Source organism: Tachypleus tridentatus, chromosome 6 (assembly GCF_004210375.1).
Source record: "Tachypleus tridentatus isolate NWPU-2018 chromosome 6, ASM421037v1, whole genome shotgun sequence".
NCBI lineage: Eukaryota > Metazoa > Arthropoda > Merostomata > Xiphosura > Limulidae > Tachypleus > Tachypleus tridentatus.
The window spans coordinates 62092791-62108276 of record NC_134830.1 but is presented as its reverse complement, the minus strand read 5'-3'; the positions used below and the strand labels follow the sequence as shown (position 1 = coordinate 62108276).

General features: G+C 29.8%; 1 pseudogene across 1 annotated transcript in view; it reads left to right on the top strand.

Moving 5' to 3' along the window:
- Positions 1–15486, top strand: part of LOC143252664 (kinesin heavy chain-like) — an 84940-nt pseudogene that overhangs the window by 58807 nt on the left and 10647 nt on the right. The window contains exons 11-21 of the transcript XR_013029098.1: positions 506–656; positions 1501–1763; positions 1922–2128; positions 2510–2659; positions 4386–4481; positions 5085–5180; positions 7427–7544; positions 10219–10393; positions 11077–11178; positions 12148–12208; positions 13757–13936. The product of XR_013029098.1 is annotated as a kinesin heavy chain-like (transcript). The remainder of the gene's footprint in view (positions 1–505; positions 657–1500; positions 1764–1921; positions 2129–2509; positions 2660–4385; positions 4482–5084; positions 5181–7426; positions 7545–10218; positions 10394–11076; positions 11179–12147; positions 12209–13756; positions 13937–15486) is intronic.

Genomic DNA, 15486 nt, shown 5'->3' with positions numbered 1-15486 from the left:
GTAAAACATGTATGTTGATTCTTACACTCAAGAATCTTCTACAAATTTAGGGAGATTGGCAGAACTTTCACAATACACATTTAACAAAATATACGTTATATGCATTTTTAAATATATATTAAACTGAAACAAACATAGGTATTAAAATAAATGTATAACACTAAATCTGTTACAATTGTCAGAGTCAGTTGATTGAATATTTTCAAAGAAAGTTTAATAGAGATATTTTGTTTTTGCTTCTCTCTTGTAACATCCATACATAGAATAAAACACACTGCATTAACACTACTCTCCCTGTTATTATTATTAGCATAACTAACATCTTCCGATTAAGATAACCATTTGTACGAACTAGCTAAATAACTAATTATTTTTCTGGGCAAGGCTGAAACACGTTTTCAAAACTTAGTGTTATAAAAAGCTTTTCAACATTTTATAAGTTATTCTGTAACTTGATTTTAAATTAGTCAGTAGTTGATATCAATATTTCTTTTTTTAATTGCAGAGCTAAAACAATTAAGAACACTGTAGTAGTGAATGAAGAATTAACAGCTGAAGAGTGGAAGCGGCGATATGAGAAAGAGAAAGAAAGGAGTGCTAAGTTGAAAGTTCAACTGTCAAAAGCCGCGAAGCAGAACTGAATCGTTGGAGAAATGGTTAGTCAGATGAAGTTAAGGCTATCATCATTTTGTTGAATAGTTTCCTGAAGTAAATAGGAGTAAAGAATTAGTATAATCTCATATGTTTTTGTTTTTTTTTCATAGGAAATAAAATATAATATCCTGGAAAAGATGGTGTTAGATAAGATCTTGAAAACAGACCTTAAGTTGAATATTTATTGCTAAAAAAAAGTCTTATTAATACAGAATACAAACATTTAAAGAAGCTGAACTGGACATATTTTTATAGAAAAAAAATGGATTTTGAAAAAGAAAAAAATGACGGAAAATTAAAATGTATAGTTCTTGCATGTGAAATTGAATATGACTTCTCTCATTTGATATAGGCATGATTATTTTTGACCAGTTTATTGAAAAATGAATTGATTGTAAAAGTTCCAGTATAATTAGTAGTAAAACCAGTCTTTTTACAAAAAAATAATAAAAGATAAAGAGGATTAGGGTGCATTATAAGTAATACATTTTTTTTCCATAGTTTGTGAGTTTGATATAGCCATGTGATTAGGACACTTGACTGGCAGCTGTAGGGGCATTATGATGTGACAGTCAATCCAACTGTTCAGTGGTAAAAGAGTCGCCCAAGAAATGGCAGTGGGTGGTGATGACTAGATGCCTTCCCTCTAGTCTTTTTCTGCTAAATTAGGGCTGGATAGCACAGATGGCCCTCGTGTAGTTTTGTGTAAGATTAAAAACAAACCAAGTTTGTGTTTAAATATTATGTTTATTGCAATCCTTACACTTGAGATAGTGTTCATTTCAAGTATTTTTCCATTATTTAAAAAAAAATAAGGATATTGAGCAATTCTGCACTATCTTTTAGGTGAATCAGTACCTCAAGATGAACAACTAACTACTAAGGAGTTAGAGACCAGTGCCTTAAGTCTTTCTGAATCTTCTTCTGTGGTTAACTTGCCTAACTTAGTACCTCAAGTATCTGCTGAACCAATGACCAATGAAGAAAGAGCAAAGTTTGAAGAGGAGAGAGCACGCTTATATGCACAGATGGATGAAAAAGATGATGAAATTGATCGTCAGAGTCAACTGATTGAATCTTTCAAAGAACAGATGCTAGAACAAGGAGAGGTGTGTTAGTGTTTTGTCTTTGATGATGTTTTTAATATGTGACCATTTGATGGAATGGATATTGGAGATATGCTGAAAGCATTACCTATTTTATTTAGAATGTAATGCCTTTTGAATTTTTCATGAACTGCTTTTGTCTTTTGTTGTTTCTTTTTCAGCTGATCATGACTACTCGCCGAGATTATGAGAACCTACAACAGGAGATGAACAAGATCCAGCAAGAGAATGAGGCAGCTAAGGAGGAGGTAAAGGAAGTACTTCAGGCTCTGGAGGAGCTGGCTGTCAACTATGATCAGAAGTCACATGAAGCGGAAGTAAAGAATAGAGATTACGAAATTCTTAGTGATGAACTAAACCAAAAGTTGGTAAGTAACTTTAGCATATGTGGCTGTGACATCATATTGAAATAAGACACCTGTCTTTGTAATTCTACTTAAAAAAGCAAACCAAATGATGTATTTCATTATATTGTAAAATAACCAAAACCAGCATAGTTATACCTTGCTACTTCCAGTTATGATATCTTAAATGACAATTTTTTGGAAGGGGACTTTGTTATAAATAATCAGTTAATTCAGGGTTTAATAAAATAAATAGAAAAATCTGAACAGTAATTGGAGTGATGTTAAATAGTACTCTTTTGTGAGTAGAGAGTTTTGATGGGCATTTTCATGGTACAGATAATTAGTTAATATATTTATCCTTCATTGAACATTGTAGTTATGAGTATTTTTACATGTGTTTAGTCCCAGCTAAATGCATCTCAGAGTGACCTAAAACAGCAAAAGGAGCAAAATGCTCACCAGAAGAAAAGGATCACAGATATGTTATCCAACTTGTTGAAAGACCTTGGAGAGATTGGGACTGTCATTGGTGGAAAACCTACAGATATGAAAGTAATAAAAGTGAAAAAAAATAAAAATTAGTTTAATGAATATTATTTAAACTTTGTTTACTCAAAAAATTATAAAATGAATGCATCAACATATCTATTACATAACTACTGAAACCCCAGAACAGTACTTTGTTTTCAATTTCTGAAAAAAGAAGTGTCCAGTGAGCTGTTAGCACTTGTATTTCAGATAGATATAATTATTAAGTTAAACTAATAATATATTCAAATTCCCAAATTGTTTTGGAATCATGTTATGTTGTTTTAGAAAAAGGAATTGTGGGTAACATATCTGGTAAAGTTTTTTACGTCAGCATGAATTTCTAAAAGAGAAAAGGATATTTCAGTGACTCTGGATTTTAGAAGCTAGCTACTTTCATATGTTACAGTATATCATTAATATAAATCTACAGTATTTACCATTCTACAGTGATGTGTTAGGGTATCTTGAAATAAGTCTTTGATACTTTTTATCTTCTTAGGTAGCCTGTATGTTAGAAGGTTGGACATGGTGTATTGAAATATGCTGGAAATGGATAAATAGTGATATAAAATTTATCTATTTTCTCTCAACTTGTACAGACACTTCAGAATGAGCTGCTTTTCTGATATTTTTCCCTTTTTTATATCAGTACTTCCAACTATTAATCTATATCTTTGATATCTCTTAGTCTCTTGAAATAGGTGGTTAATATGTTTCAAAGTAAACAAGTTCACAGATTTAGTTTCTTTTTTGTAGCATGTTAAAATAATCAAATATATTATCTCTAACCGGCATATTATGTTGTTTATTAGGACAAGTCTAAGGAATTTTGTTTACTAATACTTTTTTTTTTTCTCCTGTGTAACCTGAATATATTTGAAGTCCTGTTTAGCCACTTTATAGAAGTTGTTTTTGATATCTATTTTTCATGGTGTATTAAGACTAATGTAAGTTCTCTACTTGACTTTTCCTAGTTTCTCGTGGTTTAAGATGCTAAAATAAATTCTTTACTTGACTTTTATTTTTATCATGTTGTGTTAAAATACTTTATAGTAAGTTGACTAAAAGGATTGATTTTCTAGCAGTGTTTATCAAGAAACAAAGGCATAATATTTACTCTAGTTTTACTACTCTATTTTGCTGCTATGTTTTACTATACAAATGTGTTAGTTGGGTTTGCAGAATTAGCAATTTGTGTGGTAATTAGGTTAATAAATGTTTCAAACTGTTAGATATGTATTTATTACTTATATGTTTAATATAACTATAATGTTAAAAGTGTAAAGGAGATAATGCAACAAAGTAAAGTTGAGGACTTTGTTAGAGATCCATTGAATGTATTCTACAATAAATTAAACAGTATGTAATCCATTTATTTAATTTGAGGTGATGATGTGTTTGAAGCTATATGAACGACAGTTGTTTATAATTTTGGCAACTGAACATTTAAACTAATTAACATAAATTAATTTGCTGTATTACTGATTTATATTTATAAAACTGTGTAGTAATATGTCTTATATAAACAACATTTTTATAAATATGAGATTTATTCTTTATTTATAGTAAAATTATTTTAACACTAATTTTTTTTCTTCAAATTTTCAATGTAAAGAAAAAAATGAAAGTGATTTTTGATATTTAAGGTAAAGCTTGAAAAACATACTTTAATATATTATATTACTAGAAGTTAGAATTTATAAACTATGATTAATAATATTAATTTTTGCTATTTTTCTCATGGCAGCCTTTATCAGATGTAAATGGAAAAATTGACGAAGAATTTACAGTTGCTCGTTTGTTTATTAGCAAGATGAAATCTGAAGCAAAGGCACTAGCTCAGGTAGAAGCTAGTGGGTTAAAATATTCATTAATAACTTAAAATTAAAATTTCCATATAGCTTTTAATATATTTAATTTTAGGTTTCAGATATGTGCATTATATTTATAGTGTTTTTCTTTTAATATACCACCAGTGGCATAGAGGTATGTCTGTGGACTTGCAGTGCTGTAAACTGCATTTTGATACCTGTCGTGAGCAGAAGACAAATAGTCCATTGCATAGTTTTGTGCCTAACTTCAAAGTTTTTGATATATTAAGGGAAACATTTTTTTTTTTTTTCAGACAAACAGTTCAGTAGTTTGTCTCTAACTAAATCTGTTCAAGAATATATGTTTAATACTTTTGTTATAGTGAAAATACAAAAAAATTATGTGATAAAAACTTTCTTATTTTGTGCACTTGAACTGGTGAACAAAATAAGATATAGAGAATAATTGGTAAAAAAAAATATTCAGATGTTAATATAATTTACTTATGTAATAACTATACAATTATCTGAAGATAAGTGATGTATGAGATAGTATTTTGATGTATGCATGAATTACCTATAATGAAGTAGTATATTAATTGTAATATTTAACCTTCGCTCTTTGGTTTTCATAGCGTTGTAGCCAGTTAGAGGTTTTCCAGTCTGATTGTAACAAGAAGACTGAAATCAGTGAGAAGGAGCTGACAGAATGTCGATTATTAATCAGTCAGGTGAGAAATGATCTTCTTTATACAGATTGTTTTGTTTCTAGTTTACACTATTGTAGGAAAAGTGTTACTTTCATTAACCATAATTTAAAAAAAATATCACTGGCTGTGGATGTTTTTATGCAACATAGTTAAAATAATATACAATTTGTAAATTAATTTAATTGTATTGTAAGTTGCTGTTATATATCTTAAATAGTGCAAATATTGGATACTAGCTGGAGTATCCATCAGTTGGATGGGTGAAATAAAAACTCGTTTGTAACAAAGGATAGGAAATTGTACATCCAATTTTTTCCATATAATAATAAACATTAAAAGATGTACTGTTTCAGTGATTCTATCAATATGAAATTATGTCATTCTGTGATGCTGTGTCATGTTTGGTGCTGATTGATAAAGAAATGTTGAAACATATAAGGAGTTACATACAAACACACAGATGCTTATGCATACTGACATATATTTATGTAGATGAAATACAACATGTGGTATGTAAATGGTTGTTTTTTCTGCCAGTTACTGAGGTTAATTGAGTTGTATAAGAATGATGTGTTTTAGGTTCTTTCCTTCTTTTCATCAGTGTTCATGCTAAGTATTTGGCCCAACATTACAGTATTTACTGTAACAAGCATTTTTGCAAGATTGCAAAGTCAACTGTTTGACTCTGCTATTTTCATTCTAACAATCTTAAATCACTCTTCTTGTTTGCTTTCCAGAGACTTTTTAGTCTATGTAGTTATTTACTTTCATGACAATACTTAAGTAGATCAAATATAAAAAAAACAACAAAAAAACCATCTATTGGACTTGCATGGGGAAACTTGCCAGGTATGTGGACAAATAGGTTTACTGTGATTTCAGATTCTGTAGCAGTTACTTCATGAAGACAATTCTTAAATTTGAAATATGACTAAAAGCTTCTTATTCACTGTTAGCTTTAGTCTTTGTTTGTTTATCTAGACAGTACCAGTGTTCAATTACATTGTAATGTATTTTGGAGTCCAGAGAATTTTCTTTTGTAATGATAGCCTTTATAGTCTGGTTGAAAACATTGCTTCAAGTTGGGTTGCTGGGTAGTTTTTATAAGCCTGTTGCTGTCCTGAATGCTTTATTGCATTCAAATGTTTCTTCTTGCAAGGTGAACTTAGGAAGTTTTCTACTTCCAAATAATTTAACACTATTGTGTGAATGCTTTTGTTACTTCTTTTCATAATAAGTTTATTTATGTTAACTTGCCCTTAGAACTGATTAGAAATTCACCATTTATTGAATATTCAGGTGCTTATACCACCAATGATCATAGTTGGGGTGACACTTCACTGCATTGGCATATACAAATTGTTCAATCTGTATATATGTACATATAATGTGATGTCTTTTTACTTTTAACTTTAGTGATCTGACTTTTATTGAAACCTAATGATCTTTTAAAGTGATTATGAAGTACTCTTTGACTGCTTCTTTTCTCTGTAATTTTGTAAAATTGTAGAACTACTAAGTGTATTGTGTTCTTATTTCTAATAGAGGAAACAATGAACTTAGAATAAAAGCACTGACAGCTTGAAACACATTTCAAATATTTCATATATAATTTTTCAGCAGAGATAAAAACCTAAATATCTGTTTAAGAACATCTTGTTATTCCTTAAAGTTCTAGTTATTTGCTAATTTATAGATAAAATGTAACATTAAATAAATAAAATTTTATTTTATAATAGAAAATTATAACTTCAATTAACAATGACACATGGAATATAAATCTTACTTGTGATTAGATGGTAAGAAATTATATTTGTACATCAGTTTGTATGAAATATATTGTGCATGTATTATGATTATAGATATAACTGAAGATGAACAAACAAGATGAAATGTGAAATTAGTACCTTGTTTGGTGTGAACTTTCAAAGAAAGATTTTGGAGGACTAAGCTACCAATTTAGCACAGATGCACTACTTTTTCTATCTGTACTACTCTTGTAGATTAGTCCTCCAAGACTTACCACCAGGTGTCAAATAACTCTAAGAGAGTTGCTGTCCATTTAACCATTGTTTGTTCATCAAAAATATTCTGTTTAAATCATCTGTAAAAAATATATAGATAATATTTTTTGGTGATTGGATGCAAAAGTTAATCATTTTAAAATATTTTAACTCATTCAAAATTCATAGAGAAGTATCATATCAGAGTCATCCTTCCTTTAAAGGATACATGAACATTAGTAATGAATATTTTAATCAACTTAGTATGAGGCAAAAGTGAAGACCCTTCAAGAATCTTTGAGTGATGCAGAAAATAAAAGGAGAACGTTGGAGGAAGCTATAGACCAACTGAATGAAGAATGTTCCAAGTTGAAGGCAGCTGGTAAGGTTTTAAGCAAAGAAAAGTGGAAATATATATTGTACTTTATACTAAAATTAATTTTGCTATTTATAAAACTTTGTTTTTGTATGTAGTCTGTGTCTATTGAAAATGTACTATACTTTGGTTAATTGGAAAAGTCTGATTAATAATTCATTCCATTCTAAATTTTTATTCTTTTGAGTGGTATAATTTCTTGTCCCACAGTGGCTTGGCAGTAAGTCTACAGGCTTATGATACTAAAATTTGGGTTTCCATATTTATGGTGGGGGGGCGTATATACCCCATTGCGTGGTTTTGTGTTTAACGTCAACTAAACCAAAGGAAATTCATAGTTTTTACCAATTTAAATTGTTTTGTATGTGAATAGAATTATCTTTCCAAGAAACAATATTTTCAAACATTAGTCTTTAAGAAATAAGTCCTGCATCGTGAAAGTGGAAAGTACTGATGAAAGTTGATTAAAATTTGTTTGCATAAGTTATCAACCATAATTATTCATGTTAGACTACAACAAAAATATTTGTTCTCCAGTTTTCTGTTTCTAGAAGTCATAGTGGATGAATTTTACATACCTGTGGTATTATTTGTTTTATTGCCAATAACTGCAGCAGATATGTATTATGGTTAAAATAGTGTTGTACTCTTTTATTATTGACAGTCCCCAAGCATGACAGAAGATGTAATGTTAAAAATATGTGACAGGCCTTATGACAAGTATAATTATTTATAATCATGTTGTTCCAGCTGTAAAAATGCATTCATACCATAACAGTTATTATTTTTACCTACAGCAAATAACGTTTAATAAAAATCACACTAACTCTAAATTATCACTTAGGTATTATGAAATTATTTGACATAGTATGATGGGCATAACTGTAAAACTAATGAACAGAAAGCTAAAATGTGTGATAAATGAGACAGTGGGAAAAATGATTTCAATGACAAAAATAATTATTACTGGAGGAAATTAATTACTGTCTGATACCAATGATGTCCATCATTGCTTTGGTTTATGAGAAAAACCTGATACACAACTGAATGACAATGTACAATTTCCAGTAGTTGCCTTTTAATTGGTGTATGATATCTTTCAGGTCTGCCAAGGTGGTGGGCAAGCCATGCCTAATAATTAACACAAGTTAGCCCCTTATTTAAATGTATATAATGGTGAAATTGGGAGACTGTGCTGGTAATGTTTGTGTATAAAATATTTGACTATTCAGTTCTTCAAATTATGTTTCAATAAGGGAAATTAGAACCCCATTTTGCAAGAAAACTGTTTCTGTCAAAAGTCATCTTCTCTAAAGTTTAGGAATGACATCAATGGCTAATGCTCTTTGTTCAGGTGTTTTTATCAGATATAAAAGACTGTTTATTGCAAGTAGTATTATTAATTTATTTACTTTATGTTTCACAAATTGCTGATGTCAAGGCTATTGAATGTTGTGTTTGCAATCCATTGATGTTGAGGTTGTGGAGATTTCTAGAAGGCCTAAGTAATAGATATATAAATAGCTGTGACTACATAAACAGAGTAAAAGTTATGGGAAAGAGAAAAAGTAGAAAACATTAAGTTAACAGTCACAGGAGAGAAAGGCCTAACAGTTTCTATGTTAGAGTGAAAAAAACAGTTTGGAAGAAATAACAAAAATAATTTGTTTTGTAAAAGGGTATTCTATGTTTAACTTGTTTTGAATATGTATTTTAAAAACAAGTGGAGTGCATGCTGTACATTTATTGTTAAATTTATTGCCAATAATTCAAACATATACTGTAGAAGAATCCTTAACCCAACACACTTATATATCCACATTACTATATATACTAATTAAAAGTAGTTTCCGACGGTGTTTATAAGCCTTTCATAAGTTTTTACCATTTCAGCAGTGGTGCCTTACAAGAACAATTCTAATGTTCAGATATGAAATGTCAACAGTAATTTCTAATGGTACAATATACAGGGTGTTCGGAAAGTCACTGTGCAGTTTTGTCTGTTAATAAATATATAAGTGCACAGTGACTTTCCAAACACCCTGTATTTTCATATATTTGATGCTGTTTTTATACAGTTATCAATATGGAAATTCCATATAATACTTCCTAAACTGTTCTTGACACTGGAATTTCTCTTTCTGTAATATCTTATCTCATCTAACAAATATTACAGCTTTCTGATGATCAATTTTGGATTATGGACAGTAAGCTAGACCAACTTTGTTTTGTAATAAATCCTGTGTGTACTTTCTACCATCATGAAACCAATGAATCAAAATGTACATACCACAGATTTTCTAATGGAAGTTCAACTCTAAATATTAACTGATGCCTTACATAAGTTTATTAAGTAGTGTTTAATTATTTACGATATAAATTTTGCACTTAATGTTTTATCACTTTTCCAGGCTTAAATTACTTATTATTATAACTTGCTAAGTTTATATAGCTATTCTGTAAAACACTGTGTCATGTACATCTGCTGTTAGTCCTGTGTGAAAGGTAAGTTCGTGGAATATAACTTCGGTTAGGCTTATTTTGTTTATGAAGTATCTTCTGAGAAAACATGTATTTCTTATAATAGTTATATAAAACTATTTGCAACACAGTTTCTGATATTGTATGAAAGTGTTGTATTCTGTATTATTATTTCTGAATAAAAAACTTATATTTTAAGATGAAATGCATATTATGACCTCAAAGGAGAAAGAAAAAGAGAAAGATAATGCAGAAAAGATAAAATCAGCATTGGAACAGCAGATAGAAAAGCATAGAGATACCCATCAGAAACAGCTATCAGCATTAAGAAATGAATTGTCAGAGAAACAAGAACAAATAGACGAACTTAAAGAGTAAGTGTCCTTATGTTTTGTAATTACATTCAGGTTTGGAATTTTGATTGGAAATATAGATGTATTCAATAAAGGTTAGGTTAATAAAAAGTCTTAAAATGGTAACACACATGTGCAGAAGAAAAGGGAGATGAAAATACTTTATAGGATTTTGAATGCGGGTTAAAAATTAATTTTCTTTCATTTATGTTCAAAATAAACTGTGTCAAGCTTCCTTTGATATATTTTACACTACGTCACTGGTAAGGTTAAGGAGGTATTTCATTGTGGTGGACACTGCATAGTCCAGTGTATAGCTGTTTGCTTTACAACAACCAGCCAAAAAGCAGTTTATGGTTATAGAGTATTTTGTATAGGAATTTTATTTGCTACGTATAAACCATTATAATAATTAATTGTAGTGTGTATTTTATACACGGCTATGAAATAATTCAAATTACTCAATATTTTAATTTTCCTTTTTTAAATAATGGTGTGGTTTGGAAAACTCGCATTGTTTTATTCATTGTACCTTAAGAAATGTTTAAACTGTAATGGTAAATGCATTTGTATCTGTGCATTCATACTGTAGATTATCTTTTGTAAGGTTTTGAATAATTGTTTTAAGGAAACAAAAATTGACTGATTTGTTGTTGTTATTACTTATGCTAGTTCCTTAATCTCTGTTGCATTATTTGTCACAGTGTAAATCAGAAACTGTCATTAGCACAGGAGAGAGTACAGAAAGAATATGAGAAAGTGAAACAAGAAGAACAGGAAAAAAGCCAGAAGCTCCAGGAACTTGTGTAATAACTTTATGGACAATAAATGAATTTTGTTTTCTCTTAGGGGCACATTAGTACTTTCACAGGATTTTTATATTTTAGTATTTTATTTTTATCTGTTCAAATACAGCAGGAGTATTTTTGACAGTTGACGTATGTCATTGAACTGAATTTTTTCCATAATTAATTTTATATAATTTTTCCTTTCTAATTTCTTAGTGTTTATAAGATCTCTAACATTATGCTTAACTGTCAGTCTAGACATTCTCTTAGGATAAATGTACATTATGTAACATGTAAACTTTTATCATGACTAGTTACTGAATTATGTTTTCCTTGTGTTTATGATTTATGAAGATGTTATCAAATTTTTTCATGTAATTTTAGAGCTAAACTTAATTTGTTTTGCAGTGCAAAAGTTATAAATGTAAAGAAATTCAAAAATAAATAATTTAAAATGGTACTTGTGGAACATATATACAGTTAAAAGGAGTACAATGCTTGCATAACTACACGATATGAAAAATTAAAACAATAACCATCCCTAAAATGACTCCACATGTTTCAGTGTTATAATGTCACCACATGTCATGTAGAGTCATTTTAGGGCTGGATCATTTTTAATAAACTATTTACTGTGTAATTATTTTAGAGTTGTACATCTTTTAACTGTGTATGTATAAGTCAAAAAGTGTTGAAATAACAACAAAGGCAATTGGTATTGTTTATAATCTAACTAATTCACCTTAATTCTGTGTTAGAATTAATAACCAAAGTTATTTAATGCAATTCAACAGTTTTTGTGTACAATTTTAATCATAACATTAATTTTATAGTCAATATTCAATGTGAATAGTATTTTAAAGTAATAAATAAATAACATAAACAGGAAATTGTGGTAAAACAGACTGATATATATCTGCATCTCTTCTTCTGTATCACATTGTTACTTTTACACCAAATTTAAGCATTATTTGCTTTTCTTTCCAGCTTATTAAATGATCGTAAGGAACAAGCTCATCAAGATTTGAAAGGACTGGAAGAGACTGTTGTATGTAGTTTCAGATACTATATTTTAAATCAATCTGGAGTTTGTTTTTTAAATTATTAAAATATTATAAAGTGTGTTGTTCTGAGCAAAGAATGTAGGAAATATGGTGTGTTGATGTTTTGTTATATCTTAAAAAAAACAACAGATATACTGTTGTATACTGGGATACCAGCTCCAGAATCCTTTATATTAAGAAACAGCACATGTAACTAATAGGATGGTGTATACTCTAATGCTTAATGTATAACAACAAAATGACGTGATCTCGCATCCTGCTTTCTGGAGCCTGTATTTCTACACAGTGCTTTAGTATTGATGAAATCGGTGATTTGAGGTAGATAATTTTAAAGTATACTTGTATAGAATTGGTTTAGTGACAGACTACATGGCTTCAGGTCAGGATAACAAAGTAGCAATTTGCTGGCAATGTTCATATTTGTTGAAAAGGCTAATTGATTGTCTATACATAACACGCACTTTAGCATTATTACCAAGAAACAAGATCTGGCATGGCCAGGTGGTTAGGGCATTCAACTCATAATCTGAGGGTCACAGGTTTGAATCCCCATGGCATGAAACATGTTCGTCCTTTCGACTGTGGGGACATTATAATGTTATGGTCAATCCCACTATTCCTTGGCAAAAGAGTATCCCAAGAGTTAGCAGTAGGTGGTGATGGCTAGCTGCCTTCCCTCTAGACTTACACCACTAAGTTAGGGATGGCTAATGCAGATAGCATTTATGTAACTTTATGTGAAATTCAAAATTAAACAAACCAAGAAACAAAGGTGGGAGCCTCTTGTAGCAGCAAAAGGTCTAACTTACTGATGAAGAGTAACATTTCTTTCATATTCTACATTTAATACTTTATCAGTTGCTTGTTTTGTTATGTTTGCGTGTGAGTGTAGTTTTATATCAAATTGATTGCACAGTTCTTCCAAATAATAGATTATGAGTTGGTAAGTTGATGGCTTTAATTTGATTCTTTCTGGTGTAGAATAGTTTTAACAGTTTTTTAGGTTTTGCATATTCACAAACTTAATCTTGAAAACATAATGCTTGATATCTTAAGTTATTAAGCACTAAAAAAAATGTATGGCTCAGTAAAACATTGTGTTTTAAATGTTCCATTTAGGTCATGAAAGCAAGTAAATTAATTGCTTCTTACACTTGTCTGTTTTTAATAATTATAGACAAATTATGGAATAACAAAATTTTCAAATTTTGCATGAAGCATACATTTGAGAGGAGTTCTAGTTGAAGGTTCTATGAACCTGAGCCCAATTTTCTGTTAGCTAAGTATTTTACACTTTTTATTAAGTGGTGAAATGTCATGTAACATTGGAAAAGTTAAAAAAAAATCCAAACATTTTGGATTTTATTACTTATACGTGTTTTTGTGTAAGTGGAGTATTTTCAGTGGATTTGGAAAAAAATAAGGTACAAGTTACTACTTTTGGAGTGTAAGATTTATGTGATAAAGATTACCACACTAAATCATTATTCATATAAAATTCCATTTTATGTTTTGACTAAATATCATATTAGGCCAAGGAACTTCAGACACTTCACAATCTGCGAAGGTTATTTGTTCAAGACTTGCAGAGTCGGGTTAAAAAGTCTGCAATTGAAGATGAGAGTGAAGATATAGGTGGCAGCCTTGCACAGAAACAGAAGATTGTGTTCCTGGAAAACAATCTAGACCAACTGACCAAAGTTCACAAGCAGGTGAGGAGGGTTAACCCTATGTGCATGGATTTCAGGTACATTGTATCTTTCAACGTGGCATCATACATTTGTTGCCAGAATTAGCAATACTGCATGTTTTTACATTGCTGATTTTGTAACAGTTTATGTTAGAGTAGAAAAATTGCAAGACAAAGTATATGGATGTCCTGGAAAAACTTTAAGATACATGTTCAGGAGGTTGTATAGTTATGTAAGGACAATTTACAAACTGTATGATGAACAATTTTTGTCTGTCACATTAATATAAACATGAACTCCAACTTTTCAATCTGAGTTAGATTGATATTGGCATATTGCAGATGTATCTTTATAATGAGTTGGTAAGCTGATGCTATAATTTGATTCTTTCTGGTGTAGGACAGTTTTAACATTCATACTTTAGGTTTTGCATGCTTATAAACTGTACAATTGAGATGTCAAGCATTATGATGTGCATATGTCAATAAGAAATGTATGCATGCTAGTAATTTAGTTTTGAAACAATTAATATTTGTATCAAGCATTTTAAATTGTGAAAGTTATGGTTGTTATTATGTTTCATGAAGATAGAATTTGTAAGTTTAGAATTATAATCAACATTACTTCTCTGTTTGACCAGTTCTGTGCTCATTTAGTTAAGCCATGTTATAGGATAGCAGAAATAATCTAATACTGCTTTATACTGTATTTTAGTCAAATTTGTTGCAGGACTTAGTTCATTTTAGTATTTGTACAACTGCATCTCTAACATGTTAAGTGGTTGTACCCATTGTGAAGAATCGAAGTCTTGAACATAGGTATGAGATCACCCCCTGCTAGTGCAGTGGTAAGTCTACGGATTTACAATGCTAAAATCAGGGGTTCGATTCCCCTTGGTGGGCTCAGCAGATGGCTCAATGTTGTTTTGTTATAAAAAAAAAAACACACACATACAAATATGAGATCCCAATATTTATGATGTTATCTTCTCTTTCATATATATTTTTATAAAAATAGAAACACATAATAATAAATATTAATTATAGCAAATTTGATGAAAGTAGCTCATAATATGTTTATTAATAAAGCACTTGGCAGTGTACAATATGTTGCATGTAACAACTGCACAAAATTGAGTGTGCTATGTACATGATCCACAAAAATATCAGTGTTGTAACTAGATCTGAAGGGAGTGTTATGTCACCACAATTAAATGCAATATCTGTAGAATGACTCCTAACTGCTAAGTGGGTAATGTATTATTTATTCTGTCATGCATGTGAACAGATATTATTTTCTTAGTTTATGGAAAGGTGCATCACATACAACATAATTTTCTCAACCCAAACCAGCCATTTTTACATATATATTACATACAACTTTAATTTTTTTTTATTTGTATAAAGAATTTCTTTTTTGCATTTTGCTGTCTCTATTTATCGGGGATCTGATCTCCAAAATATATATTGAGCTCATATTTCTATGTCAGTATTAGCATAAATAGTTGTCATTTTTCAGTAAAATTTTTTTTCTCTCTTGTATGAAGTAACAACATAATGTTAAATGTTTGA